This window comes from Chiloscyllium plagiosum, chromosome 2 (genome assembly GCF_004010195.1).
Source record: "Chiloscyllium plagiosum isolate BGI_BamShark_2017 chromosome 2, ASM401019v2, whole genome shotgun sequence".
NCBI classification, from domain to species: Eukaryota; Metazoa; Chordata; class Chondrichthyes; order Orectolobiformes; family Hemiscylliidae; genus Chiloscyllium; species Chiloscyllium plagiosum.
In genome coordinates this window covers 136,704,423-136,705,486 of record NC_057711.1, presented here as the reverse complement: position 1 = coordinate 136,705,486, position 1,064 = coordinate 136,704,423, and positions in this window count along the sequence as shown.

The window sequence follows — 1,064 nt, the reverse complement described above, 5'->3', positions numbered from 1 at the left end:
ACTTCCAATGCCGCACAAGGGTCTCCAATCATTAATGAGTTTCCCTAAACATTCCCTCAGCGTACAGCTTCAAAATAACTTAATCATGTATATCGTTGAGGAGCTGTTATTGCTCACTCACATTGATGCCATTCACAAAATCAGATGTTCAAACCTTAAGGTGTGGATTTCTTGATTCAGGGTGATTTTGGGTTCCACCTTCTACTTAAGGGAATTTATATTCGCCAGGATTTGGTGTTGGCGAGACTGTTAGGTCTGAAGTTTGATAAGACTCCGGGGCCTGATGGTCAGCATCCCAGGGTACTGAAGGAGGTGGCTCAAGAAATCGTGGATGCGTTGGTGATTATTTTCCAGAAATCCATAGATTCGGGGTCGGTTTCTGAGGATTGGAGGGTGGCTAATGTTATACCACTTTTTAAGAAAGGTGGGCGAGAGAAAGCAGGAAATTATAGACCAGTTAGTCGGACCTCAGTGGTGGGAAAGCTGCTGGAATCTATTAAAAAGGATGAAATTACGGCACATCTGGATAGTAGTAACAGGATAGGACAGAGTCAGCATGGATTTATGAAGGGGAAATCATTCTTGACTAATCTTCTTGAATTTTTTGAGGATGTAACTCTGAAGATGGACGAGGGAGATCCAGTGGATGTAGTGTACCTGGACTTTCAGAAAGCTTTTGATAAAGTCCCACACAGGAGGTTAGTGAGTAAAATTAAGGCGCATGGTATTGGGGGCAAAGCACTAGATTGGATTAAAAATTGGTTGGCTGACAGGAAACAAAGAGTAGTGATAAACGGCTCCATTTCGGAATGGCAGGCAGTGACCAGTGGGGTACCACAGGGATCCGTGCTGGGACCGCAGCTTTGTACAATATATGTTAATGATATAGAAGATAGTATCAGCAATAACATTAGCAAATTTGCTGATGATACAAAGCTGGGTGGCAGGGTGAAATGTGATGAGGATGTTAGGAGATTACAGGGTGACCTGGACAAGTTAGGTGAGTGGTCAGATGCATGGCAGATGCAGTTTAATGTGGATAAATGTATGGTTATCACTTTGGT